Raw genomic sequence first — 26,470 nt, 5'->3', positions numbered from 1 at the left:
AGCCTATGTGTAGGGCCTTATGTGTTCAAATGCTTGGCATGTGTTGTAGATCTGGAATTTCGGAAACTTCATGAGGGGGGAAATGATCTTGACCAGAAAGGAGGATAAATTTGCGAAGGTGGATTTGCTATAGGAGACAATTGGGCGTAAAGGGTGGTCAGGTTTATGGAGCTTAATAATGCCAAACATATGGGGTAAGAGGTTGTTACGGATACCTATTTGTTATAAGGTGTGTAAGTTTATTTCATGATTTGATTGTAGCCTTCTAAGCAGGGTATCTGACTTGTTTTTCGGCTTTGAACTGGTGTAATTATTGTCAATTTTATAAAAGTTTGGGAGTCGGAAAGAACTTGTATTTTATTAACATAGTCCTATTTATCCAGAATAACGATGGTGTCACCTTTGTCTGCTTTTTGGATAATGACATTGGGATTATTTCTTGACTTACGTATATTAATTTGTTGCTATTTAGACATTAGATCGGAATGTAAGACGAATGTTTACGACAGCGTTTGTTTCATGGAAAATGCGGTTTTTATCTGGGTGATTCCCGAGTTTAGTTTGTAGTTCTATTATTATACAATTTTCTGTAGGGTAGTGTTTTTTTTTTTTTTTTTTTATGAAAACCCCAAACACGAAAGGCGTCAAAACCTATAGTACTTAGTACCGTGCATGGGTTGAAGGAGAAGTATGGGGGGGGGATGCCGGAAACTTTGCTCTAGAGACTAAACATGGGTTTCACTGAAATTGAAACCATACTCGAGGCCGGAGAGTTCAGAGGGAGAGAACGTTTGGGATGTGAAATGTTAACAACGGAAGGTGTGCAAGGTTTGTGGTGTATTTGAGTAAGCTTATTCCATTTCTTCAAATGCTTTTGGCTGACTTGATAGGTTGCTGCGTTGATACATATGTTGTTTAAATCAACAAACTCAGTCCACTCTATTGGGGTCATGCTCCTTTTTAAATTATATTTCAGGTAATGTATGTGTTGTAACAGTTTGTTTGTTGTGAAACCTGTTCATTAATTCTTCTTTAATGATAGCTAAAATTGCAGTCTACAGAAGTTTATCTAATGTCAACAAATATTTTCTTTCATCTTTCGAACCTCCAACCCATGCACGGTACTAAGTACTATAGGTTCTAATACTTGTGTTTGGGGTTTTCATAAAAAAAAAAAAGAAAAGACACTAATCAAAAATATGATAATTTCAAGGAAAACTTATCTGTTTGCAGCAGCTACAGAAGGCTAGATTATAGGAAGTTTTCTTTTAGCCAGCAAGTTGTTGATTACTGGAACAAGTTGCCTTCACAGTTAATCGAGGGCAACGGTTTGAAGAAATTTAGAGGTCAACTTAACAGTTACCCACTTGAGGTCTATTACTAAAACACCTATCAGAAGCAGCATGACTATTTCTGTAACTTTTTTTAAGGTCAAATGCTGCCTCCCACTGCTGTTTCACTCCTTCCTCCCCCAAATATATATATATTTAATCTGCTGTGTATATTTACACTGATGAGCCACAATGCTATGCCCACCTACTTGATAGCATGTTGGCTGACTTTCACTGTGATAACTTCTTGCACCCAGTGTAACATCAACACTGCATGACAGTGGAAGGTGTCTTCACATATCCTTATTGATGGCATATACCCAGTAATTATTAGGGAGATGGACAGAGAGTATATTGAACCTGTGAGGTTAATTATGAGGGTATCACTGGATTTGGGGGAGAGATTCGTTTGGATTGGAGAAGTGCCAATGTATCACTGATACATACAGTTGGTTCTAAAAGTGAAGTCAGTAACTACGGACTGTTAGTATAATGTCAGTGGTAGGGCAAGTCATAGAAGCTATGATTAAGTGTGCAATGCAATTCAGGGACATTTAGAAAGCAATGGCATTCAGAAGCATGCACAACATGATTTTGTGAAGGGAAAATAATGTTCAACTTTTCAGAAATAAAAGAAAATTGTACACCTATCAAATGTAGTGTGACCACTTCTGTTACAATAGGGGCATGACTTCTGCTGGGTTAAGACATTTTTTACTGTTAACCTAACAAGTAAAGTTTTAGCTGCTAAATTGGAGGTGTTGGGAGAGCTTGGGCTATTATTATTAATATAATACTAGAAATGTCATTTTGAGTTGTCATCGTAATAAAGAAAACTTGTACATGTTGTTATTTGGTTTTTAGGAGCATTAGCAACTAAGGCCATATTGCCACTTGTACATGTGTGAGAGAACATAATATTCATAATGAATGAAATGTAAATAATGCTAATTTAAGCCAAATGCTTTAAGTGAATTTTATTGTGTAAATACACAAAGAAACTCCCAAAAGAGTAATAACTGGCACCATTTCTAGATTTCTTATTGAATCCTGTCATCAGTTATCATTTAAGATTTGGCCAAATCTATCCTTTTTTGCTAGTTTGATCTATTTCTGTTTTATATCGCCAGTTTGATCTATTTCTGTTTTATATCACCAGTATATCTATTACTCGTTTCTAATATTCTACATTTTTATTTTATTGTTTTGTTTTTTCCTTTTTTTCATTAGTTCATAGTTCAGTACTAGTTTTGCAATAAAATATAAAGAACTGTATATCTTAATTAACTACACACACTGGCCCAAAAAATGAATCTTTCTTCAGTATCGAATTGGGCCACCTTGTTTTGAATAACAGCAAGTGTGCAACATAGCATAGATTCTAAGATATTTTAATGAATTTTGGTCTAATTGTAACCATTCTTCCAGCAGAATATCACCTAACTGCAACAAAGTTGAAGAAAGAGGACTTTGTTGCTGAAAATTCTCTCCAGCATATCCCACACATTCTCAATAGGATTGAGATCAGATGACTGTGAGTGCCTCCGTGGGCAGGAGCGGCAGTGCGTAGCACACGCTTCTTGATTAGACCGGGGTTCAAGCCAGTGACCACCAAATATGGAGGATGCGGAAAAGTCAGGGAATGATCACTGCATATCCTCGGAGCAATGTGGCCTTAGTTGCTAATGCTCCTAAAAAGAAAAAAAAAATGAATAACAGATGACTGTGAGGACCAGGGAAGATGGTGGAAATCTGTCACGTTCTCCGAACCATTCTGGCATGATGCCACTGTTGTATTGTCATCCATAGTGGCCATCATCTCTTGGATAAAAGTGTAACATTGCAGGGTGTAATAGATCTGATACAAAATTCAGGTACTCCTTAGATGACATTTGACCTTCCATCAATATCAGTGGACCTAGGCTACACCAAAAACCAATCCCCACTCTCTGCCTTTTGTCAATGCAAAACAAAACAAACCATATGAATTTCTTCCATTGTTCCACTGTCCAATCACTATGTCTCAGCACCACTGCAAGTGGATTTTTCTGTTTTTCTCTGAAACACATGGCTTCCAAATAGGCAGGCAACGGCCAATACCAAATTTTTTTCAATTCTTTGTGCATGGTATATGTGATGAAATAGGGCAGTTCTAGGCTTGGTTAAATTCAGATATTATTTTCTGCACACTGGATGTCCAATTTTTCTGTATAGTCCTCCTTAGAGTACATCAATTTTGCTCTTGAAGTATTGTTTTCTGCCACATTTATGCATTTGAGATGTGGAAGAACTGCTTGGTTTCCAGTCATTAAAACCTTTTGAGAAACCAATTTCCTTTCTTGAATTGTGACTCCTGCTAAACGTGCACCCACGATAAGACCTTTTTCATAGTCTGATAGACATGTTTTCTCCATTCTGGCTTCAGATTACAGCAGTCGAACAGCCTTTGCAGTTTTTGTACTCAACGAGGCAAAATGCCATAGCCATGTCAGTTTTTTTTTTTTTTTTTTTTTTGTCCCTATTTGCATTTCTTCTGTCTGTGACTATCTTAATATGAAGGTTTGTTTTTTTTTTTAGCTAATGTGTGCATAATTCTTAAATGCCCTCCCCAAAGAGAAAACAAATAGAAGAAATTGAAAATAAAACAAAATCTAAAAAATTAAAGAAAAACAGATAAATTGAAAAATACCACATCAAAGATGAGCACCAAACCTTTGGATTAGTAGGCTTTCAGTTTATGGATTAAGCCATAGGGGAGAACAACATGTATAATGTCTCTTATTGTGATCATAGATAATGTTATCATTTATGTAATGCCATCACTTATGAGTCCCTATCAGATGTATACTAATACATAGAAAAATTATTTATTGTAATTAGTACTTTGGTTTTCATTATCACTTTTTTGTCTTATGGTTTATGCATGTGTAGTGGAAGTCATTACATGTTATTCCTCTGTGGGCACACGTATGTGGGGAGGGGACCTCCTAGTGACACTGCTGGTCTTTCAGATTAGCATCACTGTGTTCCAATGCCCACAGCCTACATTCCAAGCTAACAACATAGGAATCTGGTGTGTTTGCTGTGTATTTCAACCCTTGGAAACTCAGAGGGGGGGGGACTATTGGATGAGGGGCCCAGCTTTAGCACACCACTTTGTCCTTGCTTTGACAAGATGGTTGGTCCTGGAAGGCTCAGCCAGGATCAGACAGCTAGTGAGTTCTGCAAGGGTCACCTGTGCCAATGCTATGCCCCTACTCTCATGGTCTGAGGGACAAGATTCAGTCTGGAAGCGGTGAGGGTATGGTGCCTGGGTAGCCTGTCATCCCATTCCTGAGCACATTTATTGCTTGCTGAGTAGTGGGCATCCCATTTGTGCTCCATGGTGGGTGGGGAGCCTGGGCTCTGAACAAAATAAAAAACACTATGAATCCTGAATGTTATTTCTTCAGGGGTCCTTATCGGGGAAAAAAAAAACACGAAACAGAAATTGCCAATGCAGCAAAAAGACCCCAAACGGAAGTACTAACTGGTCCCATCCCAAGATTGCTAATAATGCATTAAAAATCTGAGAAACCTATTGGGAAAATGTCACTGTTTTTTATACAGAAGGTTTAGGAGTTAGCAGGTTCTCTGAAATTAGTTGAGGTTTTGTTCTGGGGACCTCTTAATTGAAACAAAAAGTGGCAGGCACTCTGAGCAGCTTTTACAAGCAACATCAACTGGTGGAATACCAATTACTCTGACACCACACAACACTGATTTCATACAGAGGTGTCATTTCAGAGTATGACTTCCTTGAGGTTCCAGAGGAGGAAATGTGCTCTGAACTGAACTGAAGCCACAGGGAGCGATAGCTATTAAAAGAATTTCCGTACATAGGGATGGGAAGTTAGTATCAAAGAGAAACTTCCTTACTTTTAATGCTACAACATAATTTTCCATCATTTCCAGTACAGTTCCATTCAATGCCTCTTGTGGTTTTCTGTTAAAAGGATGTCGGAAGGGTTTTGACAAATCTAAATGCTAAGAAAGCTCCAGGTCTTGATAGTATTTCTCCACTTGTTCTCAAAACCTGTTTCTGAACCTACTTCTGTTCTGTATTGCCTTTTTTTACTTTCTTATTCTAAAGGTGTTTTCCCTTCTGCTTGAAAATTTGCTCATATCCAGCCAATTCCAAAAAAGGGTGACAAATCTCTCCCATCCAATTTTTAAATTTCTTTTTCTAAAGTAATTGACTGCCAACTCTTAAACTATCTAGAAACCTATCTGATCAACGATTACCAGTTTGGATTCCGTCAGTGTCGATCCACTGGTGATATTCTAGTTTGTTACCCATCTATGGAAAAGTTTGGTGAAACTCAAGCAGTTGCTCTTGACATTTCAATGGCTTTTGATCATGTTTAGCATAAAGGTCTTCTAAATAAGCTTCAATCTTATGGTTTGCAAATTTTTTTTTTTTTTTTTTAATTGGGTATCCAGTTTTCTCTCTGCAGGTGATGGTAGATGGCTCTCTGTCTTCTGACTTCTCCACTAATGCTGGTGTTCCCAAGGTTCAGTTCTTTCTCCCACTCTTTTCCTGTTGTATATTAATGACTTTCTTCCATCGACTGGAAATCCTATCCATAGTTTTGCTGATGGTAGTACATTGCATTCCAGCTTCAAGTTTGAGAAACCTTGTCCTGCACAAACAGCTTCAACTTTTAGAATATCCACTACCAATTCCTTAAATGCTGATTTCTAGGTAATTCTCCAGTGGGGCAAAAATAATTTGGTTGATTTCAATCTATTAATGATAAGATTAGGCATTATCATACTTTACTGAATGAGCATGTGGTGATTTTGAAAAAAAGCTGAGTTAAGGCTGAATTTGAAATTGTGTGGAAATTTTTGTCATGATACGATAGGAGGGAATTTATGATGAGAACCTTGTCACTCAGTTAGTCCTTGGACATATTGTGCAAGGTTCATGGGGTAAAATTTTCTTCAGCTTGGTCAGTGCGTGTTAACAGATGTGACTATTTATCAATCCACTGCAGGATGGAAGCCTCCTCAACAATTCATGTTGAGGGAAATTAACCATAATCTGTCACGCTGGTCCAGTGTGGGTTGGCAGATTGACTGTATTTAGCAGTCAGGAGGCTTGAACCCCAGTCTACTCAAAGAGCGTGTGCTACCGCACTCATGCTCCTGATATGATACAATTAAAATAAACGGGGTGCAAGAATATTTGCAGATGCTATTGAGACAGTGTAAGTGAATTGGAAAACTTACTTTGGGATGGTGGATATACCATCTAATACTTTAACAATAGCTGCAAGCAGAGGTGAAATTGATCCTTACATTCCTTCTATTTTGACTTGCAGGAAGTAGGGGAGGAGGGAGTATTAAAAGGCTTGCATTGTACACATTCACTTGCATTGTACACTAATGATAGGAGTGTAGTAAATAAATTTTGAGCTTGAAGTATTCATTAAGTCATCAAATTCTGATATAATAAAAGAGGTGCAAGAATATTTGCTGATGCTATTGAGGCAGTGGAAGCTTTTTATACTAAGATTGGTATAACAGAAACATGTTGTCATCTGATATTGGGAATATGGTATTTGAATGTAGTGATTGTAATGTGTATAAAAAGGACAGGTATATATGTCTGGGGTAGGGAGGCTATTGTACTTTAGTTTGACTCTGCCATGGTATACTCTGCTGTTACAGAACACTGTAAAAAAGCCAGATGTAATGTTAGAGCACATGTGTGTATGTAAGGTTATGTTGTGTCTGGCCACTTTCTGGTATCCACCTTTGCCAAAAGGAAGCAGGCCTCTGTATAGTCGTGTATTGCCTTTGTAAGAACAAAATCCTACACCCACCAAAGGTAGTTCAATATCACTGGGTGACAACAAATCCCATACAATTGGTGGCCCAATCAATTGGCATGAGAGAGAGAGAGGAAAGAAAAGGACAAAGAAAAAAGAGACTAAAGTCTCTTCAGTGATAACAACAAAAGCATAAAGACAAATATTATATATAAATACATATCTTACAAGTCAAACCAGTCCAGTGTTATCACATAATAGTAGCCTGGAGTCAAGAATCTATATTAGGATCAGAAGTGTTGTTCAGGTGCATTGAGTCAAACCCTTGATTGGAAGTCTTTATTGTATGGAAAAGATAGACATAATGGGAGAGTAATAGTGATGCTTTTGGTTAAGAAGCACATAAACTCTAAAACATTAGTCAGTGAGCAAAGCTGCCCACTGTAATATTGAGTCAGTGACATAAATACTGGGAAAACAAGAATTGGAATCTGTTATATGCCAAGTGTTGGCGATGAGTACAGTGAACAGTTGTACACACAAGTGGAGTGGGCTAACAAATTAGAATGTCTTATCATGGGCCATTGTAACTTCCCAGATGTCAGTTGGAACTTGTGTATTGGCAGTTCATTCAGTATCAAAACATTTTTTTTGTTTTGCTGGACCAATGTGTTAGAGAGGCAACAAGAGAAAGCAATATTTGTGATCTAGTTATTGGCAGTGATTCATCATGTGTTAAGAATCTTCAGGTAAAAGAACCTTTAGGTGGTAGTGATCGTAGCTTATTGATGTGAATTTTAGTCAAAGAAATAATTACTGTCAAGGGTAAAGGGAATGGATTTTGTTTTTGCTAAGGCAACTATAATGGGCTCAGACATTTTTAGACTTTTCAGTGGGCTACCCGATGATGAAAAATGTAATTGGCAAATGGGAAGTTTTCAGAGAAGTAATTATAGAGGCCACTAAGCTTTTTATACTAAGAGATATTGTTTAAGATTTAGACCTAAATGGATGTCAAATAAATTGATAGGTTTAGTAGAAGAGAAGAAAAATGTAGGGAATGATTATAAATTGTCAGGAGATAAAGAACCTTAGAATAACTACCAACTAGTTTATAACTCGTTGGTAGTTATTCCTCGTTGGACGTTGCTCCTTAAAGCTCTTCAGACAGAGAAGTTTTTCCTGATTTATTTTCTGCTTTATTAGTTTAAATTGTCATATTAACTTGTTTTCTAGAGTAGCTTTATATTCCTAGTTACGATACTTAGTTTAAAGTTTAACTTAGCCAGAGATTTTGTAGATATTACTTAGTATCGGTAACGGTATTAAATCCACGTGTCACAAATTGAACGAGAAGTCTTTTTTTTTTAACCAAATTTAGTCGATTTATTAACCAATTGTTATATCAAATTATCTTCTATAAGTAGATTATAGACCTAGTCAGGATCCTTAGTTTATTCTAAATTGAGATAGCGAGATTTGGAAGCTAATCAATACTTACGAGTCCGTAGAAATACCGTTCGTGAATTCCCGCCATTTTTACACGATAGCATAAGCTTAGTGTAGTATAGTGCATAATATAATATTGTCAATTAATCAGTAAATCTATTAATCTTGATAAACTTTATTGTCAGTTAAATTGTATTTTTAACTCTATAAATATATATAACGACTTAATCGTAACAAATAATTAATACATATCTATAGTGGTACACGTGATACGGAAGTTGTATAAAGGGAACTCGTAGAAAACACTAGATACCGAAAAAAATATATATACAAAGGGTACTAGGAAAGTTTTGCAATACAGCTTTGTTTATTTAATTTTTTCAAAGTAATTTCCTCTACATTCAATACACCTCTCCATCCTCCGAAACCAATCTTTAAACCAGTTCTGCCAAGTTTCACTAGGGAGTAAAGCACACTCGTTGTCCCAAGCCCGTAGAAGGTCCTCATCACTGGAAAACCGCCTCCCTTTTAGCTTCATTTTCACATGCGGGAACAGTGCAAAGTCGCAGGGAGCAAGGTCTGAACTGTAGGGAGGGTGCTCGAGAAGTTTCAGTCCTGTCGTGGTCAAATATTCGGTGCAGGCTTTGGCGCGGTGAGCTGGAGCATTATCGTGATGGAGGTACCAGGTGTCCATTCTTGACTTTGGCCGCAGGTTCTTCATAGATCCAATGACTTTAGGCAGGCATTGTTCAGTATACCACTTAGCTGTGACTGTCTTCTGCGTGTCCAAAACGACACGTTCCACAATTCCACTCGATTTGAAAAATACAGCTATCATTTTCTTCTTTACAGATCGGGATTTTCTGACAATTACGGGTGTGTCGTCATCATCAAAGACCCAAACTTTGTTTTGAGCCTTGGTCGGCAGATCGTAATAGTACAGCCAAGTCTCGTCACCTGTCACGATGTTGTTCACATACCGAGATTGTCCCTTATCAAACTTTTTTAACATCTCCCGGCACCAAGTCACACGTCGTGTCATCTGCTCTTCAGTCAGTTGATGCGGCACCCAGAGAGAACAAAGTTTCTTCACGTGCAAATGATCTTGCAGAATCGAACGAATTGCTGGTGCATTCAGGCCCGAAGTATCCTCTATCTGTTGGTAGGTCACTCGCCTGTTTTCGTCAAGTATTTTCCTCACAGCAGTAATGTTTTCCTCCGTAACTGACGTTCGTGGCCTTCCCGGCCTCTCAGAATCCTCCAGAGTGAAATTTCCCCTTTGGAATTCTCTATACCACCTGAATATCGTTGTACGATGTGGACAATCATCATCTAGTGCAAGAGTCATTTCTTCTAAGCACTGGTCTATGGTTAAACCACGCACGAAATTATACCGCAAAACTGTCCTTATCTCATTTCGTGACCACGATGCCATCGCAAGCACTTTACACTCTCACTACTAATGAATAACTGAGCCCATCGACTTGGCGCGGCGGCTACTATGCACGTATGAACATGTCTCAACATGCAGCAACAAGCAGCTTCCTGTGATTCATTGTTGCGTCATATTGCAAAACTTTCCTAGTACCCTTTGTATAACATAACTGTTTTGGGATATAACTTAAGGATTTAATTTTGTTTTGAATTTTATTAAATTAAATCGGAATCATGACTCTGACCAGAGCAGCAAAGCAAAAGGCTCAAGCTAATGGGAGTGCTGTGGTTCAGGGGAGAACTGAGGGGGCAGTTGCCCTCTGAATCACAGTCTATTAAAATGCACTGTTTGCTTGATGTTTGCGGAGCAGTCGGGTACGGGACATGATACTGCCAAGGGGGGATGTCTTTGTGTGTGCACGATGTAAGGAGTGCAAGGAAATCAGGCGACAACTCAGCGTTGTTATGGGCCTTTATGAGAGCTTGAAGGACAGGGTGGATGCCCTCGAAGGAAATAAATTGAGGGGCCCATCAAGCTCTCAGCTGCCCACATCAACGCCAGAGCTTGCACTTGGTCATCAGGCAACACAGAAGCAGCCCCCTAGGCAGAATGCGCTGGTCCCACAGGAACTAGTAGTTGTTGGTGACTCTATTGTCAGGGAAACGGGGAACATGCTTTGTAAAAAGGATAGGTGGAATAGGACCAGGGTATGTCTGCCAGGGGCAAAGGTTGATGACGTTGTAGAGCGGATATCATCTTTTAAGGGCACAAAAGGTGATATAGTTGTACACGTTGGCACCAATGATATTAAGAGTAGGAGACCGGCGGAATTACTTAGCAAGTACAGATCACTGTTGAAAAAAAGCCGTGAATTAGGGTTGAACTTGAAAGTGTCTGCAATTCTGCCCAGACATGATAGGAGGGAGTATATGATGAGAGCCTTGTCGATCAATTTGGCCCTGGAGGGATTGTGCAAGGCTCAAGGGGCTGAATTTTTTTCAGCCTGGACTGTACTTGTTAACAGGAGAGATTGCTTCTACAGGGATGGGATACACTTAAATAGAAAGGGTGCAAGAATTTTTGCTGATGCTGTCGAGGCAGTGTTAGGTGGGTCGGAAAACTTGCTAGTTGGGAGGGATACAAGGACTAATAGATTAACAGTAGCCACTGGCAGAGGTGGAAGTGATTCTTGCACTGCTTCTATTGAAATGAGCAGAAGTCTGAAAAACAAGATGCAGGATATTTCAGAGACTGCTGGTAGTCATTGCGGTACAAGTAAACACATGGGTTGTGTTAGGGTAGCTAAGAATAGAAACAGGTGCATGTATACCTGCGTGTACACCAATGCTAGGAGTTTGGTAAATAAATTTGATGAATTTGAGGTATTGCTCAAAACATCAAAGGCAGATATTGTTGGGATATCAGAGACGTGGTGTCACACAGATATAAGTAATGCGGAACTGGAATTTGGGGAATACAATGTGTATAGAAAGGATAGACAGGACAGGAGGGGAGGAGGGGTTATGCTATTAATTAAGAAACACATAAAGTCCAAGGAAGTGAAGCCAGTCGACATCGATGGACAGGGCAGTGTCGAGTCAGTTTGGTGTGACATAAGCATAGGGAAATCGAAATTGAGAGTAGGCGTGTGTTATAGGCCTAATGACTCTGATGAGTATAATAAGATATTGTACAGGGAAATAGAGTGGGCCAGTAAATCAGAGAGTCTTATAATGGGGGATTTTAATTTCCCAGATATTGACTGGAATTTGTGGGTTGGTCACTCGCACACTAGCAAGGCTTTTGTGGATTTATTGGATGATTGTTTTCTACATCAGCATGTTCGTGAGGCAACAAGAGGGAGCAATACTCTTGATCTGATTATCAGTAGTGATTCTTCATGCATTAAGAACCTGCAGATAAATGAACCACTAGGTGGCAGTGATCACAGTGTGTTGAAGTAGGATTTACTCAAGGAGGTAACTACCATCAGAGGTAAAGGGAAGGGTTTTTGTTTTCGTAAAGGAGACTATGATGGTCTGAGACAGTATTTAAATTCTGTGCAGTGGGACCAACTGATGATGTTACCAACAGCAAACTCAAAATGGGAATCATTCAAGGAACTAATCTTGGAGGCTACCAGGCTTTACATACCAACTAAGAAATATTGTTCAAGGTTTAGGCCTAAATGGTTGTCAGATGAACTAATGAGACATGTGGCAGAGAAGAAAAATGCATGGGATACATACAAATTAATGGGTGACATGGAAGCCTATGATAGATATAAGTTGGTCTGTAACCAAGTCACAAAGGAGATTAGGCAGGCAAAGGCAGACTACGAAAAATCATTGGCAAAGGATGCAAAGAAAAACAGAAAAGAGTTCTTTACATACTTGAACTTGAAGGAAAGGGATGAATCAGATTGGTCCACTGGATATTGATGGTTCAACAGTTGAGGATCCTGCTCAGGTGGCTAACAATCTAAACGAGTATTTTGCATCTACATTCACGCATGAGGAGTTATTCAGGAAGGAGAATGATGTAGGTAAAGTAAACATTGGCAGTGAGCTGGATGATTTTGTAATAACTGAGAGGAAAGTGGAGGAGAGATTGTTGAAGATAAACATAAAAAAGGCACCTGGGGTGGATGGGATCTATCCAGTTATATTAAAGGTGGCAGCAAAGGAAGTATGCAAACCCCTAGCCATAATTATGAGAGCTTCTTTGGACTCAGGGGAGGTACCCATAGACTGGAGATGTGCAAATGTAACCCCAATTCACAAAGGAGGATCAAAGGCTGACACAACTAATTATAGACCTGTTAGTTTAACTTCTGTTCCAGGTAAATTAATGGAGGCACTGGTTAAAGAAGCACTGCAGGATCATCTAGACAAGAATTCCGTTATAGCTCAGACGCAGCATGGTTTTGTTAAGGGCAGGTCTTGCCTGACCAATTTGATTGGATACTATGATGTAGTCACAAAAGAACTGGATGCAGGGAATAACTTTGATATTATATATTTGGATCTTAGAAAGGCTTTCGATACTGTTGCATGGAAGACTGCTGCACAAATTGGAGCAGTGTGGCATTGGAGGCAAATTGCTGCTATGGATAAGGGGATGGTTGAGTGGCAGAAGACAGAGAGTGGTAATCAATGGACACTGCTCAACGTGGACTAATGTTATTAGTGGAGTTCCTCAAGGTTCAGTGTTGGGTCCGTTGTTGTTTTCGGTGTTTATGAATGATATTGATGATGGGATATCAAGTTTAATGTCCAAGTTTGCAGATGATACAAAGGTTGGCAGGGTCGTTAAGGACACTACTGACGCTATGCTGCTGCAACAGGATCTGGAAAGGTTGAACAGATGGGCTGAGAGGTGGCAAATGAAGTTTAACATTGACAAATGTAAAGTACTACATATGGGATACAGTAACCCCAGAGCAACGTATCAACTCTGCGGTACTACACTGACAGTGGTGGAGAATGAAAAGGACCTGGGGGTAATTGTGCAGGCAGATATGAAGTTGTCTGAGCAGTGCAGACGAGCTGCAAGAGTAGCTCATGGTGTCTTGTCAATGATATACAGGAATTTTTCTAGCAGGGATAAGGAGGTGATTATTCCCTTGTATAAGGCAATGGTTAGGCCACATCTTGAGTACTGTATACAGGTCTGGAGGCCTCATTTCAAGAAGGATGTAGAGCTGCTGGAACGGGTACAGAGAAGGGCAACAAGATTAGTAAATGGAACAAAGGGTTGCTCTTACGAAGAAAGGCTTAAGTTTTGCAAATTACAGAGTCTGGAGACTAGGCACCGGCGAGGTGATCTGATAGAGGTGTATAAGGCTTTGAATGGTTTGAGCATGCTCAATGCCAATGGGATTCTTCATCTTGCTCAGAATAATCACCTCAGAGGGCATAAATTCAAATTGAGGAAGGACGGATGTCGGATAGATGTGCGGAAATTTGCCTTTGGCCAGCGGGTGGTTGGTTGGTGTAACCGACTTCCATCACTTGTTGTTGAAGTTAATAGCCTAAACAAATTTAAAGCTCAACTGGACAGGAATTTCGAACGAACGGAGGGGTGAAATGGGAGTGGGTTTTTTTTTTTTTTTTTTGGCTGATGCTGAATAAGCTTGCTTTCTTGCATCATATGCCTCTACTAATGCTAATGCTAATAATCAAGTTAAGTTATTCAGGAATTTAGACAGGCCAAGCTAGGTTATGAAAAGTCTTTGGCTAAGAATACAAAGAAAAGTAGCAAGGAATTTTGTTTATTAACAGTAAAAGTAAAGACAATGTTAATAGCATGAGAGAGAATGAATGAATATAAAATGTAATTAAATTGAAAGAAACTGAGTTCTATACTTTGTTTGTTTGTTACTCTATTTGTTTTCTCTGTTTTAAGAAAGTTTCCCTCATCTTTGACTTGCATTCTGGCTTTCTCAACTGCATGCTCATAGGTGGCAGCATCCCTTGTGGGTGTGGCTGTCCATCTTTGTTGGGTCTTCTGTTGATATTCCTTCCTAGATAGTGTTATCTTACGTACTATTTTATTTTGTATTAAAATGCCTGTACTCAATTTTGTATTCCATAATTGTAAACTTAAATTTTCATTTGGTTTTATAATTTACAATAATTATAATTTCAATGTTGTTACCCCCTTTGGGCCTGTGATGGTGTTTATCAGTTAGCATTAGTAGAAAAATACGACACAAGAAAGCAAGGTTATGCAGCATCAGCCAAAAAAAAAAAAAAAAAAGCTCCCATTTCACCCCTCCATTCATTCCAAATGCCTGTCCAGCTCAGCCTTAAATTTATTTAGGCTATTAGCTTCCACAACAAAAGATGGAAGTCTGTTCCACCAATCAACTATCTGCTGGCTAAAGGCAAATTTCCACACATCTGTTCTATAACTATCTTTCCTCAATTTGAAACTGTGCCCCCTCAGGTTCTTAGTCTGAGCAAGAGGAAGAATCCCATTAGCATTCAGCTTGCTCAACCCATTCAAGGTCTTATACACCTCAATCAGATCACCTCGCAGGTGCCTACTCTCCAGGTGCTGCAATTTGCAGAACTTAAGCCTTTCTTGGTAAGAGCAGTTGAATTATAAAATGTTGCCTTGTTATTAAGTATATAGTATATTGGTTATCTTGATCTCTCGTAACTGTTCTGTCCCAATAAACATTCTTAACATTTGCACTTGGTTTAATATAGTCTCTTTTATATTTTATATTATCATAGTATTTCAAGCCCAGTACACAATTTTTCTGTTTTGATTCCTTAACCATTCCTTTGTGCTTGATAACTTATATGTTAGGGATTGCCATGAAAAATGTTACTTGGTTGACTTTATTGGCACCAGAATGGGTTTCATTTTTGAATGTAGATATGCTTTGCAGGATATTACATATGAACATTGTCCAATGAAAAATGAAATTTGTGAGTTATGTCTATGTGGTTATACACTGCCCTGATGGAGAAGCATCCAGAGCAGTGGTTATACACTGCTCTGGATTCTTCTCCATCAATAGTTAGCCACATCCTACCCAAGCAGCACATGTTAGACACAAGCATAAATATGCTTGTGGGCCTTTAAGGAGACAGTAGTATGATTGTGAATGCAAGATACTGTGATTGATGGAGTTAACAGACTTCCAGAGTGGGATAATAATTGGGTGCTACATAAGCAATCAGTCTGTACTTGTCATTGAAGAACCCTAGATTAATGGTTGGTGATGTGATCTTCAAATGGATTGGCACTGAAACCATCATGAAATGATGCAAAAAAACCCTCTGAATCTAGCAGAATGTGATAGGAAAGATCCATAAAGAATTGTCTGCTCAAAATGCAGGTTGATGTTGTCGTAGCATGAACAGACCCTCAGCGAGACAATTGGAATATATGTTGGCACCAGTACAATGTGCAGGATGTTGTGTGATATGGGCTACTAGAGTAGTGTAGCCATCTATAAGCCTCTCACCCTGACTAATGCCAGACACCGTCTGGATTGGTATAAGGCCCACCGTTTTGGACCATAGCCTAATGGAAAGCTCTACTTTGGAGTGATGAATCATGATATATGGTTTACCAGTTTGACAGACGAGCCTGGGTGTGGTTGATGTCTGGAAAAAGTCTGCCTGACAGACTCATGCTGCTGCTGCCAAACCCATGTAGATGCCAGGTAGCGTTCTCCTGGCATCTGCCACACAATGAAAAGCCATATAACATCATGGTTTGACCTAGGACATTGGTTGTTTTGGAGAAAACAATGAGTGCTAGGGTCTATTTAGACATCCTGGAAAATAATGTATTATTTACATCAGCATTTCTCAAACTGTGTTCTGCAAAAAATCATAATTAATAATTAAATAAATAAAATAAATTTTGCTTATTTGTAGCATATACCACTTTTGTGTCGTTATAATATTTAACATAAATATATATATATTTTTGGTTATTAATATATTGGCATAGACTAATAATCAAATAGACAGCGGAACACTATTTTGGCGGGCTTTGCCTCAGCTGCCCCTGTGCCCTTAAACACCAATACTAGTGGCAGTTATAAAGGCTAAAGGTTTCAGCACATGTTATTAGTCTCCCTATAAATAGAGGTTTGATTATAGATATGCGTAGAGGTAATGACATCTACGAAAAAGTAGCAATGTGGTGATCTAGTATGCCATTCGCATGCCTGGAGTACACAGGTTGAAGGAGGAGGAAGTGAACTGATAAAACTAAACTCACTTCCTTATAATTTTTTTTTTTGATAATTATTTGTATTTTGAAATATTATTATTAAAATGTGACTGTAGCTTTGTGGTTGAAAAACGGAACTTTAAAACGAGAAGCAAAGTACTTCTAGTAGTGCAACTGCGGTTGATGAAAACGAACACAATATTGTCACACTTCAAAGCGAGGATGAATAATTGCAGCCCTTTTTTCCCCCAAAAATCCAAAGTGAAAAAACAGGAACCAACAAATAAAAGACCAAAACAAAAGTATAATGACAGTTATTTGAATTTCGGCTTTACATGTGTTGGAAATAAAGATGTTCAGTGCATCATATGTAATAAAATATTAGCAACAGTTCTTTGGCTCCCGCTAAACTTGTGTTTCGTAAGTGTTCTGTGAATATGTTGTGAGATAAAGTGTTTCGTGAAAAAAAGTTTGAGAAACGCTGATCTACATTGTGGCAGCACTTTGGCAAAGGCCCATACCTGTACCAGAATGATGACACTGTTATATTGCTTGCATTGTGATGGACTGGTATAAGGACAAAAATGTTGTTGAAAAGTTTCAACAACTAGCTAGTGGTTGTTGAAACTCGGACTGGCTAGTTCAGAGCCCTGACCTAGCTATAGAGAACTTCTGGATGAAATTGGTTGTCAGGTTAATATAAGGAGAGACTGCCCAAAAAAACAGAACTGGTTGCTGCTTTGTAGGATGAATGGCAGAAAATATTGTAAGATACATACACACACACACAGGGTGTCTCAAAAATATTGGTACAAACGTTTAGGGGAGGTAGGTAACATCTAAAGGAATGTGAATCGCATAGGAACCCATAACCGGAAACATCACGGGAAAGTAGTAGCAGAGGCACAAGAAGCAGAAATGACACAAGACAGTAATTAGTGGGAAACATTTATTTGACATAATATTAACAATGGAGTAAGAGATGGATGCATTTCATGACATTACAACAAATGCTCAAAGGTTCCACCATGAGATGCGATGCATGCGTGACACCGACGCAGCATGGATTGGCAGACACGGTTGAACACACCTAGAGTTTCTTTGACAGTAGCAGCAGCAGTGCAGACGAGTCTCGCCACGAGATCCATTTCCATCTCCACAGGCGATTCATACACGATAGATTTGAGGGTCCCCACAGAAAGAAATCAAGGCTCAATAAATCAGGTGGGCGTGGGGGCCAGGCAACAGGTCCACCACGGCCAATCCATCGATGCCCAAAACGCCTGTTCAAATGGTCACGAACACACCTTCCATAATGGCCAGGTGCCCCGTCATGTTGAAACGAAATGTTGCATCTCATATTTGCTGGAACATCGTCAAGTAACCCTGGTAGAGCTTGTTCAAGAAAGATCCGATATTTAGCGGAGTTCATGCGGGATAGTAACAGGTATGGGCAGACTAAGAAGTCACCGACCATACCTGCTCTCACATTTATTGCAAAGCGATGTTGTGCTGCATGGGGGACACACCGTGTAGGCACTCTGCTAATCCATACACTAGGTGCATGTCTGTCAGCTCACAGTTCGTATATCGATGCATGCTCTTCGTGCGGCGACTACTGCTTGAATGAGTAAACCATAAATTTTCCCTCTTGCGAACTGATGAACAGCGCCGTGTACCGACTTATGGTGACGTTTCCAATTATGGGTTCCTATGCGATTCTCATTCTTTTAGATGTTACCTATCTCCCCTAAATGTTTGCAATATTTTTGAGACACTCTGTATATAAAAAATTGGTGGAGAGTGTTCCATGGAGACTAGAGGCAGTTATTTTCACATTTTTGCCTTAGCTGCCCTTGTGTCCTTAAACACCAATACTAGAGGCAGTTATAAAGGCTAAAGGTTTCAGCACATGTTATTAGTCTCTAAATAGAGGTTTGATTATGGATATGTAAGTGTCCAGTCATTAACGGTAGAACAGTTTCGGCTTTACATGTGTTGGAAATAAAGTTGGAAATAAAGATGTTCAGTGCATCATATGTAATAAAATATTAGCAACAGTTCTTTGGCTCCCGCTAAACTTGTGTTTCGTAAGTGTTCTGTGAATATGTTGTGAGATAAAGTGTTTCGTGAAAAAAAGTTTGAGAAACGCTGATCTACATTGTGGCAGCACTTTGGCAAAGGCCCATACCTGTACCAGAATGATGACACTGTTATATTGCTTGCATTGTGATGGACTGGTATAAGGACAAAAATGTTGTTGAAAAGTTTCAACAACTAGCTAGTGGTTGTTGAAACTCGGACTGGCTAGTTCAGAGCCCTGACCTAGCTATAGAGAACTTCTGGATGAAATTGGTTGTCAGGTTAATATAAGGAGAGACTGCCCAAAAAAACAGAACTGGTTGCTGCTTTGTAGGATGAATGGCAGAAAATATTGTAAGATACATACACACACACACAGGGTGTCTCAAAAATATTGGTACAAACGTTTAGGGGAGGTAGGTAACATCTAAAGGAATGTGAATCGCATAGGAACCCATAACCGGAAACATCACGGGAAAGTAGTAGCAGAGGCACAAGAAGCAGAAATGACACAAGACAGTAATTAGTGGGAAACATTTATTTGACATAATATTAACAATGGAGTAAGAGATGGATGCATTTCATGACATTACAACAAATGCTCAAAGGTTCCACCATGAGATGCGATGCATGCGTGACACCGACGCAGCATGGATTGGCAGACACGGTTGAACACACCTAGAGTTTCTTTGACAGTAGCAGCAGCAGTGCAGACGAGTCTCGCCACGAGATCCATTTCCATCTCCACAGGCGATTCATACACGATAGATTTGAGGGTCCCCACAGAAAGAAATCAAGGCTCAATAAATCAGGTGGGCGTGGGGGCCAGGCAACAGGTCCACCACAGCCAATCCATCGATGCCCAAAACGCCTGTTCAAATGGTCACGAACACACTTCCATAATGGCCAGGTGCCCCGTCATGTTGAAACGAAATGTTGCATCTCATATTTGCTGGAACATCATCAAGTAACCCTGGTAGAGCTTGTTCAAGAAAGATCCGATATTTAGCGGAGTTCATGCGGGATAGTAACAGGTATGGGCAGACTAAGAAGTCACCGACCATACCTGCTCTCACATTTATTGCAAAGCGATGTTGTGCTGCATGGGGACACACCGTGTAGGCACTCTGCTAATCCATACACTAGGTGCATGTCTGTCAGCTCACAGTTCGTATATCGATGCATGCTCTTCGTGCGGCGACTACTGCTTGAATGAGTAAACCATAAATTTTCCCTCTTGCGAACTGATGAACAGCGCCGTGTACCGACTTATGGTGACGTTTCCAATTATGGGTTCCTATGCGATTCTCATTCTTTTAGATGTTACCTATCTCCCCTAAATGTTTGTACCAATATTTTTGAGACACTCTGTATATAAAAAATTGGTGGAGAGTGTTCTATGGAGACTAGAGGCAGTTATTTTCACATTTTTGCCTTAGCTGCCCTTGTGTCCTTAAACACCAATACTAGAGGCAGTTATAAAGGCTAAAGGTTTCAGCACATGTTATTAGTCTCTAAATAGAGGTTTGATTATGGATATGTAAGTGTCCAGTCATTAACGGTAGAACAGTTTCGGCTTTACATGTGTTGGAAATAAAGTTGGAAATAAAGATGTTCAGTGCATCATATGTAATAAAATATTAGCAACAGTTCTTTGGCTCCCGCTAAACTTGTGTTTCGTAAGTGTTCTGTGAATATGTTGTGAGATAAAGTGTTTCGTGAAAAAAAGTTTGAGAAACGCTGATCTACATTGTGGCAGCACTTTGGCAAAGGCCCATACCTGTACCAGAATGATGACACTGTTATATTGCTTGCATTGTGATGGACTGGTATAAGGACAAAAATGTTGTTGAAAAGTTTCAACAACTAGCTAGTGGTTGTTGAAACTCGGACTGGCTAGTTCAGAGCCCTGACCTAGCTATAGAGAACTTCTGGATGAAATTGGTTGTCAGGTTAATATAAGGAGAGACTGCCCAAAAAAACAGAACTGGTTGCTGCTTTGTAGGATGAATGGCAGAAAATATTGTAAGATACATACACACACACACAGGGTGTCTCAAAAATATTGGTACAAACGTTTAGGGGAGGTAGGTAACATCTAAAGGAATGTGAATCGCATAGGAACCCATAACCGGAAACATCACGGGAAAGTAGTAGCAGAGGCACAAGAAGCAGAAATGACACAAGACAGTAATTAGTGGGAAACATTTATTTGACATAATATTAACAATGGAGTAAGAGATGGATGCATTTCATGACATTACAACAAATGCTCAAAGGTTCCACCATGAGATGCGATGCATGCGTGACACCGACGCAGCATGGATTGGCAGACACGGTCGAACACACCTAGAGTTTCTTTGACAGTAGCAGCAGCAGTGCAGACGAGTCTCGCCACGAGATCCATTTCCATCTCCACAGGCGATTCATACACGATAGATTTGAGGGTCCCCACAGAAAGAAATCAAGGCTCAATAAATCAGGTGGGCGTGGGGGCCAGGCAACAGGTCCACCACGGCCAATCCATCGATGCCCAAAACGCCTGTTCAAATGGTCACGAACACACCTTCCATAATGGCCAGGTGCCCCGTCATGTTGAAACGAAATGTTGCATCTCATATTTGCTGGAACATCGTCAAGTAACCCTGGTAGAGCTTGTTCAAGAAAGATCCGATATTTAGCGGAGTTCATGCGGGATAGTAACAGGTATGGGCAGACTAAGAAGTCACCGACCATACCTGCTCTCACATTTATTGCAAAGCGATGTTGTGCTGCATGGGGGACACACCGTGTAGGCACTCTGCTAATCCATACACTAGGTGCATGTCTGTCAGCTCACAGTTCGTATATCGATGCATGCTCTTCGTGCGGCGACTACTGCTTGAATGAGTAAACCATAAATTTTCCCTCTTGCGAACTGATGAACAGCGCCGTGTACCGACTTATGGTGACGTTTCCAATTATGGGTTCCTATGCGATTCTCATTCTTTTAGATGTTACCTATCTCCCCTAAATGTTTGTACCAATATTTTTGAGACACTCTGTATATAAAAAATTGGTGGAGAGTGTTCCATGGAGACTAGAGGCAGTTATTTTCACATTTTTGCCTTAGCTGCCCTTGTGTCCTTAAACACCAATACTAGAGGCAGTTATAAAGGCTAAAGGTTTCAGCACATGTTATTAGTCTCTAAATAGAGGTTTGATTATGGATATGTAAGTGTCCAGTCATTAACGGTAGAACAGTGTATTTATAATTTTCTGGCTTATCTCTTTTTGCTGTGAATGCAGATTTTTTTTTTTTTTTAACCATTTTACACTTTTGCAAATATAGCATTAAGAGAATGGATAAATAATTCTAATGTAATTTGCTATAATATATATAGCAGCTGTGTTCCAATGAAACAGAGGCAGCATCATTGATCTCAGGAAAAGTATATTTCGAATGAACCTTGGAAAGAAAGACAGGCTGTGGTCTCCTCGCTGAGCTTGTCATTTTTATGTTGAATTTTTGTGACAGTGCGGTTGAGAAATGTTATGCATTTTGGGATTCCTGTGGTCTGTCATGAACCTAAGAACCATGAAGATGATTAGGAATGGCTGGGCATTGGGGGCAGGTGCCTAGGGTACTACTGACAGACCACATCAGTTCTGTGTCACGCTATTTTGACACCCGAGGCTAGCTGACAAAATAGTGCCCCTAGGTGATGTCGCATCAGGATGAGAGCATAGGGCAGAGTGAAAATTAATTTTCATCCATATTTTCAGATGACAATTCAAGCTTGCATGCATCCTTAAATCTGAATGCATAGCAGCATAGACCTATTTGCTGTCCAGAACATAACTTTGAAGGGACCAATTAGGCGACCACTTCATCAGTGCACTCAAATGCTTAGCAATTCACAATTCACACATCGTGTATAGTTCTACTATCCTGAATAAGTTAGACATTATAAATAGTGTGTTTAGTATTTTTGTGCTTGCTATACAAACAAGTAATCATTAATATTGTGATTTATAATTTAAATAAAACAACCAAAGCCCAATTCATTTTAGACATGCCACCAAAGGGAAAAAGGGAACATTAGTATCGCATAGAAAGAATGCATAAAGAGGAAATAAAAAAAATAAAAAAAATTTTTGCTAGTTTACAAAACTGGCTTACAATAAGCCACTCCAAACCCGAAAGTGAAAATGAACATAATTTGAGTGAGGATGAAACAAATGATGATGCCACTGAAATGGAAGTCCAAGAAAAAGCCCAAAAATTTGAAATTATTTTAAAAGAATTAGAAAGTATGAAGGTTAACAAACAACAGTTGGCAGAAGAAAAGGATGGCAGCAATAATATTAATACAGAACATGTAAATCTGAATATTAATGATCCAACCACATGGAATTTTAATATCCACATAAACAGATCTCTTATAGTCCTGAACATAGTGTTAAGTACGTATCCTGTCACTAATAGTCGATGTTTGTGGAATTACAAAAATGAAAGTATTGGAAGAAAAAAAAGAGACAAAATGGTTTTTATTGCAAAAACAAAGATGTAATATATTGTTTTCTGTGCCTCTTATTTGTATCTGGCTCAAATAATGTTCCATTTTGTAGCTCAGATGGATTTAAGGACTGAAAACGCCTAAATCCAAATGTTCTATTTCATGAGAATTGTTACAACACACAAACAATTTCACAAAGTGGAAATTATTAGAAAAGGGTCTTCAAAAAGGTGGACTAATTGATGATGTTGCACAAGCAGAACTAAGAAGTTAAATTTCGAAATGGTGCCATATATTGAAAATAGTATTAAAATGTATATTGTTCTGTGCTGAAAATATTTGGCATTTCATGGGCTTGCTAGTAATATCAATATCGAAGAAAGAAAATTGTGGTATATTTTTATACTCTATCAAATTCATCAGCCAATTTGATGTTGGTATGAAAATGCTCTGGAATCTCATATTAAACACCACACTAATTATTTATTGCCAGAAATTCAGAATGAATTTATTAATTTGTTAGTATCAAAAGTACTAAGTGAAATAATAAAAGAAATCCAAATAGCTAAATATTATAGCATAATATTTGATAGCACTCCAGATGTATCATGTATAGACCAATTAACAGAAATTATTCAGTATGTAAAATTTTCAGATGATAAATATACAATTGAAGAAAGGTTCATCAATTTTATAAATACAACAGAAAAAACAGGAGAGAAAAAACACCAGCATTAATTGCAGATGTTGTGACATTTTTCAGAACTATACAGTCATTTTACAATTTCTTCTCTTCTCTTCGTCCACTAGCAGATGGAAAAACTATCATCAGTCATAAAAATCAGCCTGAAGAGATATAATGATACAAGATGGTGTTCAAAAGTAAATACCATAAGTGCCGTATATGGGCAACTTGAATAAATAATTTTAAATTAGACAAAATGAAAGATTATTATTTACTTGTTGATGCATTTTCTCGTGCAAAATCATTACACTGTCAAATGAGTAGTTTCAAGTTTATTCTGTTTTTAAGCCTGTGGAATTTGATACTGGAAAGGATAAATAGTCAACATATAACTGCAAAAAAAAAAAAAAAAAAAGTCTGGATATTTATCGATCTTCCATATCAATTAAAGGACTTGTAGATTATTTTAAAGATAACAAAAATAATAATGTAGAAAAATAACAAAATTCATAATGTTTTTACTGAAATTGAGGAAACTTGCAAAAAAAAAAAAAATGAAAATAGTACCAGTTGAAAAGAGGAAGGCGAAACGAAAAAAAAAAAAAAAAAAAATGCCAGCTGTGCATGCTGGAGATGAATTGATGAAATTCGATGGAATAAAATATCTTATTTTTCAATAATTGATTCTATTATAATGCAGTTAATTGAAAGATTTGAATCTCTAAAAAAGGTAGACTAATTTTTTGACTGGCAAAACATTCCATTCAATGAGAAGTGAGGATTTAGAAACTAAAGCTATTTTATTGTCAGAAAAATACCCTGAAATTACTTAAAACCAATTTAAAATTAAATCAAATGCTTAAAACACCAAATAATTGAAATATTAGAAAACAAAAATCCCCATGCAAGCTTTTCACTTAGATATTTTAAATGTATTGCCTAAATGGGAGTCACTAGAAACCTATCCAATATTGAAAAAGCTCTTAAAATATTCCTTACAATGCCAACAACAGTAGCCACTGCCGAAAGGAGTTTTATAAATTTAAAACTTGTTAAGAATTATTTCAGATCAACGTTACGACAAGAATGCACATCATAGCTGTCGCCTTTCAGTTGAACATGAACTTGCTAGCAAAATAGATTTCAATGAAATTATCACAAATTTTGCTAACACTAAAGCAAGAAAAATTAAGCTTTGATGTAATTTAATAATTTTATGTTCCTATATAATAATTTTATGTACCCATCCATATAAATCTGATTTTATATACAGGTAACCCTCGTATAACCCGGTGGTTAGGTTCCTATAAAATCATGTGTTATACGTGACTATGAACCAATACAAAAACGGGGGTTACGTTCCAAAAGCTAACAGAAATACATTTTTTTATAACTATTGTAAACTTAATTTTTATTTAAAATTGTAATAACTGAACAAATGTCGAACAAACTGTGATACATAATATGTCAGTTAATGTATGTTCATTTAATTTTCTTCCTCTTCATTGCTGCTAAGCACAATCAAACAAGAATGTTTCTTCTGTTGCAGAATATCTTCAACTTCTGAACTTTCTTCTGCAGCATCTAGATTTTGTGTATCTTCTGCTTTCTTTAAAATATGAGTATTCTGGGATCTTTTGCTTGAAAGATCTTTGTAAATTGCATGGTATGGAGCAAAGCATTTTTGAAGCTCCCTTTTGAACTTTGTGTTCCTTCCAGTCAAAGGATCTGCATTTAAAAAAAAAAAAATTCTAATTGCTCAGTTAAAATTATGCATTGCCGTATGCTTTTTAGTGTAAAATTCGGAACTTCAGAATTTATCTGTGCTATCATCATCTGAATTTATTTGGTTTACCTCTGATGCTATTTCCACCAAATCTGGTTTGCTGACCATTTTTGAGGGTCAAACGATCTCTTGCCCTGATTTCTCATTTTTCTGACTGTTCTCATTTTGAGAGGTTGACCGATGTTCACTTCTTGGGTCATTGCAGACATTCTCACATCTGTCTTTGAACTGCTTATACCATTCAAACACACTGATGCGACTTAATGTTTTATTGCCATAAACAGTTTTTAACATTTCATACATTTCTGTTGCAGATTTTCCAAGATTAAAAAAAAAAAAATTGATATTCGTTTGTTACTCCATTGCAAAATCGTGACACTGAACATTAACACAACTAATGAAACTGGTTGTTACTTGCAATCTGTCAGTGTACTGGATAATCTCTGTACCACCATCTCTTGGAGGAAGTTTGAACTACAACACCACTTCCATTTATTTTCAAATCCATTGAACATGACTGTAACAACATGACTGGAACAGACTGGGAATTTTATTTCCACATCATATAATACAATAAATGTAACAAAGTATAGGAAATGCAGCTTTTGTTTATAAATAACCTTGATATGAGAGAACAACAGGTCTTATTTTGGAAATCAACATTGATTAAATTTATTTATAATCA

The 26,470-nt window shown here is 38.2% G+C and overlaps 1 protein-coding gene across 2 annotated transcripts in view; it reads left to right on the top strand.

The window, feature by feature from the left end:
* Nucleotides 1-26,470, top strand: part of Sec24CD (COPII coat complex component secretory 24CD) — a 334,964-nt gene that overhangs the window by 12,385 nt on the left and 296,109 nt on the right. The gene's annotated exons all lie outside the window — the stretch shown is intronic.

The sequence above is a fragment of the Mastigoproctus giganteus genome, chromosome 8 (genome assembly GCF_048544385.1).
Source record: "Mastigoproctus giganteus isolate SK-2022 chromosome 8, ASM4854438v1, whole genome shotgun sequence".
Lineage (NCBI taxonomy): Eukaryota > Metazoa > Arthropoda > Arachnida > Uropygi > Thelyphonidae > Mastigoproctus > Mastigoproctus giganteus.
The sequence above is the reverse complement of the archived record's forward strand: the minus strand, read 5'-3'. Positions and strand labels throughout refer to the sequence as shown.